The sequence below is a fragment of the Lolium rigidum genome, chromosome 3, assembly GCF_022539505.1.
Source record: "Lolium rigidum isolate FL_2022 chromosome 3, APGP_CSIRO_Lrig_0.1, whole genome shotgun sequence".
NCBI classification, from domain to species: Eukaryota; Viridiplantae; Streptophyta; class Magnoliopsida; order Poales; family Poaceae; genus Lolium; species Lolium rigidum.
This window is the reverse complement of record NC_061510.1, coordinates 23,509,363-23,517,743: the sequence shown is the minus strand read 5'-3', so window position 1 is coordinate 23,517,743 and position 8,381 is coordinate 23,509,363. Positions and strand designations below refer to the sequence as shown.

The window sequence follows — 8,381 nt, the reverse complement described above, 5'->3', positions numbered from 1 at the left end:
GAGGCGATAGAGCGCCGGCGGCGGGAGTCGATCGAGCGACAGCAGCAGCTGACGGCGGAGGAGCGTCGGCCAGCGGGAGGCGGCGCTGACGGCGCTATGGGGGAGGCGGGCGGACCAGTTGGCGGCGGAGGCCGACGCGTTGGCGGCGGCGATGATGGAGGCGCCAACAGATGTGGAGGAGGAGGCGCCAATGGAGGAGGAGGAGGCTGATGCGGAGAAGACCGAGGTGGAGGACGACGACGACGACGAGTTCGAGTGGTCCGACGACGACGGGCCGCACCCGAACGAGACGGCCGATCAGCAACGCGCGCTCGTCGAGTCCTTCGAGTCGGAGAAGAAGCTCCAGGACGACGCCCGTGCCCGCGAAGAGGCGCAGATTCGTCGCGCCGTCGAGCTCTCCCTCGAGGAGGCGCGGCGAGGGACGGCGGAGGACGCGCGGCGGGAGCGGAACCGTCTGGCCACCGCCGAACGCAAGGAGAGGAGGCGCGCGCAGGAGGAGCTGCGGCGTAGGGGAGGCGACGACGGGGCGGGACCGTCGAACGCACCGCCGGGCGATCAGTAGTCTAGGTTTAGATGAAATCTAGCCGTTTTCATTCAAACTTTGTAATATATAATCAAAATTGAATGAAACCTTTATTTTCGTGCAACAATATTCATTTGGGGGAGGCGTTTGGGGGACGCGGCTGGGGAGTGACGTCCCCCAAAGACGGCACGAACAAAACACGTCCTCCAAAGGCTCAATCCGGCGCGGTTTGGGGGACGCGACTGGAGATGCTCTAAGCAACGTCAGGTCTTTTTAGAGGAGGTGTCATTCAGAGTTCCAGATGCGAAAATAGAACTTCTGCGGGCAGATTAGGACATCAGGTTTGGCTCGCCGAGCCACCTGATGGACTCTGTATTCGGAATAATGTGTTAATTCAATAAAGTGCTATCCTTTCCCTCAAAATAAAAACTTCGATTGATCATACTTATACAGCAAAATTAGTAAGGCCCCGCTTGGATGGCCGTTTTGACTACCGTCTAGGACAGGGTATTCCCTTCCATGCCCCAAACCCAAATTTAGTGTGGCCTAAAATACAGGGAACCAAACGATGCCTAAGTAGTTAGTTCAGTTTTGGTGGACGGGATTTGGGTTCCGGCTAACTTGGCTTCGGTGCTGCGTTCCAGCTTTTATGGTCGCGCCAGTTTTTGAAACATTTCTAAGGTATTTCTCACGTTATCAAAAAAGTTCATAGAAACTTGAAGTAAAGAATTAAACAAAAGCTGGAATAGCTCAGTTGGCTAGAGCGTGTGGCTGTTAACCACAAGGTCGGAGGTTCGAGCCCTCCTTCTAGCGATATTTTTCGTATTTCCTAAAATGTCATTTTGCTCGTATATCTATCACTTTTTTTAGCGGAGATCCTCGTTCGAAAATTAGCTTCACACATCTTCCTTTTCTCACCGAGTTCATCGACATTCTCCTCAGAAAAAAAACGTGGATCTGGGCTGCTTGTTAAAGGCAGGCATACGAGATATCACAGCAAATTCTTTGTCCCCCCCGGAGATAAATGGACGCAAAAAAATGTGAAGTAACAGCAAACTGACTGTACACGAGGAAATCCAGTGTTTGCTTGTTTATCTTAAACAAACACAGGAGACGAGCAAAAGGTTCTTTCAGAAACACTAGAGTACAAAGCCATGACGCTGGACGCATGACAGCTAGGCTTAAGCAAGCTTCCTCAATAATGAAAGGAAATCCTACTAACATCACATGCACATGGACATGGACACGGTTTAGCTCGCCCGTGTGCTGCATCTGCCACGGAGCGCACTCAAGAACACACAATTTAAAACTTCTTGATGATTTCCTGAAAACAGCAGAGTAACAGGCAGGACTAACAGCAGAGTAAGATGGCATGCAGGTGTACCACAAGGTTGCTACGTTCGCCCTTTTATCAAAGAACTCCAATAACACTAAAATCACCCCACTACAAATGTACCTTTTTTCACGCAAAGAGAGCTCTCTGTTGGAGCAAGATTGGAGAGCGGACCGCCACAAGAATTACCGCTAGACATCTTCAAACCACAAATATGGACCATTTAACACCCCCCCCTATCGGTTTGTGGTAACAACTTACATAGGTTTCTCTATCACTAGTGGAGAAGAGGCCTATCATTAGTGGAGAAGAGGCCTTTGGTCGCAGCAGAATGTCCCGATCTTTGAACCAAGCCGGGTCGATGGTGGCGTTGGTCCCGGTTCGTTCTGCCCGAGACGACCCCACTCGCTGGAGCTTGTCCGGTAGTGGCCTTTGGACCCGGTTTGTAATACAAACGGGACTAAAGGTCCACGGCAGGCGCGGACAGTGCCGTGTCGGCCGTGGGAAACCTTTAGTCCCGGTTTGTATTACAAACCGGGTCCAAAGCTCCACCCTCTCGGACCCGGTTTGTGTTACAAGCCGGGACAAGGTCCCCAATCGGGCTATATTACCTTGCCCTGCCCAAGTGTGAGCCACACTTGGCCATTTTTTCACTTTCTTCACAAGAGGGGTGTATTGCTCTCCTCTTTTCTTCACATGCACAAGAGGTGTTTGATGAAATGCTTAAGAGGATTTGCCACTTGAGTTTACACAAATCAAGCCACACTTAACTTGTTTTTTTCTTCTTCATCGAGGTTAACAACTTTATCCTTTTCATCCGTAATTGATAAAATGCATGTGTATATATACATCGTGATGTTCCGTAATGGTTTTGATCGGCTAAATTATATCATGCGAGATGAATCGGCAATGGATGTACATTGACCAGACGGTTTGACGAGTTCACTTCGGGTCTGGATAATTTTATGGCCGTGGCGGAGACAAACAAACATGGTGGCTTCATGTATTGTCCATGTGTGAGCTCGCAAGAATACCGTAAATTACGCTCACTCGAGTCTCATTCACAGCCACCTTCCGCGATCCGGTTTCATGCCCGGTTACTATTGTTGGACCAAGCACGGAGAAAGAGGGGTTATGATGGAAGACAATGAAGAAGAGGAAGAGGATGATGACGGTTATCCCAATTTCCCTGAATACGATGATACCGCAAAAGGCAATGAAGACAATGAAGTAGAAGATCAAGAGGCACCGGATGAGCACAGCGATGATGATCTTGGTCGGGCCATTGCTTGATGCAAGGAGAGAATGTGAAACTGAAAAGGAAAGGTTGGCCTTCGACAAGATGATAGAAGATCACAACAAATTGTTATACCCAACTTGCGAAGATGGCCATAAAAAGCTAGGCGACACGCTGGAATTGTTGCAATGGAAGGCAGAGAACGGTGTCAACGACTCGGGATTTGGAAAGTTGCTGACAATAATTAAGAGGAAGCTTCCAAGGGGTAACGAATTGCCCGCTGATACGTACGAAGCGAAGAAGATTGTCCGCCCTCTAGGATTAGATGTGCAAAAGATACATGCATGCATTAATGACTGCATCCTCTACCGCGGTGAGTACGAGAATTTGGATGCATGTGCGGTGTGCACTGCATTGCGGTATAAGATCGGACGAGATGACCCTGGTGATGTTGAGGGCGAGCGCCCCAGGAAGAGGGTTCCTGCCAAGGTTATGTGGTATGCTCCTATAATACCACGGCTGACAACGCTTGTTCAGAAATAAAGAGCACGCTAGGTTGTTGCGATGGCACAAAGAAGACCGTAAGAAAGACGTGATGTTGAGGCACCCTGCCGATGGATCCCAATGGAGAAAAATCGATAGAGAGTTCCCAAACTTTGCACAGGATGCAAGGAACTTAAGGTTTGGTCTAAGTACGGATGGCATGAATCCTTTTGGAGAGCGAGAGCGCAGCCATAGCACCTGGCCTGTGACTCTTTGTATATATAACCTTCCTCCTTGGTTGTGCATGAAGCGGAAGTTCATTATGATGCCGGTGCTCATACAAGGCCCGAAGCAACCCGGGAACGACATTAATGTGTACCGAAGCCATTAGTCGAAGAACTTCTACAAGCTTGTGGTCCCTAGCAGGTGTACGTGTGTGGGACGAGCACAAGCGAGGAGGAATTTGACCTAAGAGCGATGCTTTTCGTAACCATCAATGACTGGCCTGCTCTTGGTAACATTTCGGGACAGTCAAACAAGGGATACAATGCATGCACGCACTTGTTTACATGAGCTCGAAGGTGATTATTTGGAAAAAGGTCGGAAGGTCGTGTACACAGGGCATCGTCGATTTCTTAGGACTACCCATCCCGTAAGAAAGAAAGGCAAGCATTACAACGGTGAGGCTGATCACCGGAGGAAGCCTCCCCATCGTGATGGTGTTGATATATTTGGTATGGTCAAAGATCTAGATGTAATATTTGGAAAAGGGTCCTGGCGGACGGTCTGTTCCGAATGACGATGCCGGACACGCGCCCATGTGGAAGAAGAAATCTATTTTTTGGGAGCTAGAATATTGGAAAGTCTTAGAGGTCCGCTCTTCAATCGATGTGATGCACGTGATGAAGAATCTTTGCGCTAACCTGCTAGGCTTTCTGGGCGTGTACGGGAAGACAAAAGATACACCAGAAGCACAGGAGGACCAGCAACGTTGGAAAGACCCCAAAAAGCTGCATGAGAGAGTTAAAGGACGTCATTTATCTAGCTACGCTCTTACAAAAGCGAGAAGGAAATATTTTTTGAATGTCTCGCGAGTATCAAGGTCCCGTCGGCTTCTCCTCCAATATAAAGGGAATAATAAATATGGAGAAGAAAACATTCCGAACCCGAAGTCTCATGACTTGTCACGTGATAATGACACAGTTGCTTCCGATTGCATTGAGGGGCTTCTACCGGAAAATGTTCGATTGCCCATTGTGAAGCTATGTGCATTCCTCAATGCAATTTCTCGGAAGGTAATAAATCCAGAAATTCTATCGAGGTTGCGAGAATGATGTGGTCCAATGTCTCGTTAGTTTTGAGCTGGTGTTCCCACCATCCTTCTTCAATATTATGACACATCTCCTCGTTCACACTGGTCGATGAGATTTCCATTCTCGGTCCTGTGTTTCTACACAATATGTTCCCCTTCGAGAGGTTCATGGGAGTCTTGAAGAAATATGTTCATAACCGGTGCTAGGCCGTAAGGAAGCATCTCCAAGGGCTATGGAACAGAGGAGGTCATTGAATTCTCGTGTTGACTTTATTCACTGACCTTAAGCCGATTGGTGTTCCCGAATCGCGGCATGAAGGGAGACTAAGTGGAAAAGGCACGCTAGGAAGGAAATCAATGATATGTAGGGACGGGATTTCTTTGACTCAAGCACACTACACGGTTCTACAAAGTTCCACCATGGTGGCTCCGTATATCGGTGACCACAAGAACTTTCTACGCTCCCGAGCACCCGGGCGGTCGAACGATTGGATTAGACGTGAACACATGTCGACTTTCGGCGGTTGGTTGCAAAAACATCTCCTGAATAACGAAGATATTGAAGATCGATTCGTACTTGCCGGCCCGGACACCATCTTCGACTGTAGTGACTTTCCAAGGGTACGAGATAAATGGGAATACATTTTACACGATCGCCCAAGATAAAAAGAGCACCAACCAAAACAAGTGGTGTCCGCTTTGATGCAATAATGAATGAAGGCCCAAATGACACATATTATGGTTACATAGAGGATATATGGGAACTTGATTATGGACCTTCTTTTAAGGTCCCTTTGTTTAGGTGCAAATGGGTCAACAAAACAGGAGGCGGGGTTCGGGTAGACAAGTTGTATGGAATGACAACGAGTGGATCTCAACAATCTTGGGTATAGAGACGAACCATTCGTCCTAGCCAAGGATGTGGCCCAGGTTTTCTATGTAAAGGATATGTCTAGCAAACCAAGAAAAAGGAAACATAAGGAAACAAATACATCAAACGATGAGCCAAAGCGCCACATAGTTCTTTCACGGAAAAAGAAACATCGTGGGAGTGGAGGACAAGACAGGACATGTCGAAGATTGTAATAAGTTTGATGAAATTCCACCCTTCAGAGTGAACATTGATCCAAGCATAAAATTAAATGATGAAGATGCTCCATGGTTAAGGCCGAAGAAGATTAAATGATGAAGATGCTCCATGGCACAAATGAGTATCTCAACATGGCAATCAATTTCCCATTTATTTTTGTGTAATCATTTAATTGTATGTAAGATATGAAAAGTGGAGATGTGCCACGGGAGATTTCCCAACCCTTTCCCCAACACTGTTAGATGAGATGTAGTCGTTCAGGGGCTTGCAGGAAAAAATTCCAAGGCACGGTTTCGAAGATGCCGTAGGGCGTGTGCACCAACGACATCTTCGAGAAACTGCGCCACGGGAGATTTCCCAACCCTTTCCCCAACACTCGTTAGATGAGATGTAGTCGTTTAGGGGCTTGCGGGGAAAAATTCCGAGGAGCAGCTTCCGAAGATGTCGTAGGGCGTGTGCACCAACGACATCTTCGAGAAGCTGCGCCACGGGAGATTTCCCAACCCTTCCCTTCATCCATGGGAATGAAACTCTGCTTGGCTTGTTGATCTGCTTGGCAGAGGCGTATCGATGCTCCTTTTATAGGCACGGCACCTCTTCTACTTTGTCTTGTTCCTTCGACGGGCGTCGTGCGCTACATGCTTTATCTCATCGAGCGGTGCGTCCACCCATGTGTTCTTATCTCGCCGACATCTTTAGTCCCGGTTGTACCCACCAGCCGGGACTAAAGGTTACCCACACGTCCTTATCCCACCGACGAGTTTTGTTAGATGACGCAAAAAGGATCTTTAGTCCCGGTTGTACCCACCAGCCGGGACTAAAGGTTACCCACACGTCCTTATCCCACCGAAGCGAGTTTTTGGCGCCACTTGCGTTCCCGCCTATTTTTCTTCCCGCGCTTTCCACTCGCTTCCGCCTCCGTCCTCCCGCCATTTTTTCACTATATATATGTTGGCTTGGCCTCCATTTACATATCACATCTAGACTCATATCGCAAACCTCATCACCGAGGTCACATGGCTTCCATCGTATCTCTAACCCTCCGGGAGGCGGAGGCGCTTGCGCGTCGAACTACCCCTGCCCGCCGGGCTACCGCGTCCCTACCGGCTGGTTGCTCGAGCGTCGGAGGGGTACCGGTCCCTCCTCGTCCCTCTAGGTGTGGCGCGCGAGATGGCCATCACGAACCACTACTACTTCGAGCTCACGCCGAGCGGCGGAGGAATCCCCGGTGGCATCCCGAGCTACGAGCCCGACTTGGGAAAGCTTCTTCATCAATCGGCGTGAGAGGGCGCTCGCCGAGCACGAGGAGGGCGGCCCGCCTCCTTCGAACTTCAACGCAGGCCGACCGTCGGCCGTGGTGGCGCGACCGGACTCTCCGGGCGTCATGGCCCACCGTGGCCCCCGCCTGCGCTACCCTCGGTCCCGGCCCACGCGTGCTCTCCCGCCGAGGTTTGACTACCGCGACCCCGCGATGCCGACGATGATGATGGCGACTACGACGACTACGGTGGCGAGTACTATAGGGCTAGGCACGAGTATGAGCCGAATGACTCGAACGGTCGAATCCGGCCATGTATCTTAATTAATTTTCAGTTGAGCTAGGCACGAGTACTATAGGGCTAGGCACGAGTACTATACTGGCCATGTATCTTAATTAATTTTCAGTTGAGTTATGTACTTTAATTCCACATGTAATACGGCGGGAAACTTTTCTCATCATCGGCGTACGCCACAACGACTTTATTGAAAATACAATAAAATAGATAAACAACTAGTCTAGTCGATCTACTCGTCGTCGGAGGTTGTCTCGGTCCAAATGTCGTCCCACCGAGGGTCGTTGTCGGCCCAAGTTGTATTCGGGTTATCGAGCTCGAACACGGCGACGGCCCGACGGTGGCGCTGTTGGACCTGCGTTGTGCCCGGAGGTCAGCGAAGAACGCGGCGGTGTTGTCGACGTCGTTGGGGAACTGCGCCCTCACGCGGCGCATCAACTCCTCGTCGTGCTCGGCGATTGCGATCCGGCGGCTGCACCGGCGGTGGCGGCGATGGTCCTCGTCGTCGACGAGGCACGGCGTCGGCGCGAGGAACTCCGCCTCCTCTAGCGATTCGACGTCACGGGAAGTTCATGTCGCACCGTGGCCGCCGAAATCGCCATGCGGCCGCGTCGTAAGCGCGCGCCGCCAGCTCCCGGGGTGTTGTACGTGCCGAGGGTGAGCCGGAAGCCACCGGCGCGCATCTCGGTGTAGAACCTACCGTTCGGACGCGCTCGGACGCCACGGAAGCCGGACGAGCCGCGACGGCGCGGCGGCATCCCGGCGACGAATGAACGGAGGCGATGGCGACGTGTGGTTCCGCGCGCACGCGGCACTTTATAGCACGGCCGACGCGGCAAGTTTGGCGACA

At 50.7% G+C, this 8,381-nt stretch overlaps 1 non-coding gene across 1 annotated transcript; it reads left to right on the top strand.

Moving 5' to 3' along the window:
* The first annotated feature begins 1,262 nt into the window (after positions 1 to 1,262).
* Positions 1,263 to 1,336, top strand: TRNAN-GUU. Its single transcript has one exon. It is a non-coding gene; the product is annotated as a tRNA-Asn (tRNA).
* The last annotated feature ends 7,045 nt before the right edge of the window (positions 1,337 to 8,381 follow it).